This window comes from Nicotiana attenuata, unplaced genomic scaffold (assembly GCF_001879085.1).
Source record: "Nicotiana attenuata strain UT unplaced genomic scaffold, NIATTr2, whole genome shotgun sequence".
Classification (NCBI taxonomy): Eukaryota; Viridiplantae; Streptophyta; class Magnoliopsida; order Solanales; family Solanaceae; genus Nicotiana; species Nicotiana attenuata.
Genome location: NW_017672334.1, coordinates 59995 through 60444, shown reverse-complemented (window position 1 = coordinate 60444; position 450 = coordinate 59995).

The following is a 450-nucleotide window of genomic DNA, read 5'->3' as shown; positions in this document are numbered from 1 at the left end:
GTTTCTTACGATTTTACTTTTCTAATTTTAATTCAGATTTGCTAAATTAACTATTCCTTCCGGCACATTCATACATCAAAAAATAAGTTCTTTTGTGTCACTTTTTTTAACTAAGAAATTTTCGAGGCAGGTGCCCCATATTAAAAAAAAAAAAAACTCAATGAACGGTGGGCTCACCCTTTTATCATTTTCAACTTAATGCCATATTTTGGTATAGAGGAGAATTTAATATCATGTCGTGCGCCTATCCGACACATCATGTGTATGCGTTGCGCTCTCACATTAGGCTTTTTAGAGTCTTATTATTTTATGGATTTTATGAAAAAAGTTCAAAGGTCTTTTATATATTTTGATTTTAGTCACCAATTTCGCTGAGGCCATTGCCTCATGAACATGTTGTTCAACTAACTTCATTCGCATTTGTTAACTGAATGGCACATTCACTATCTT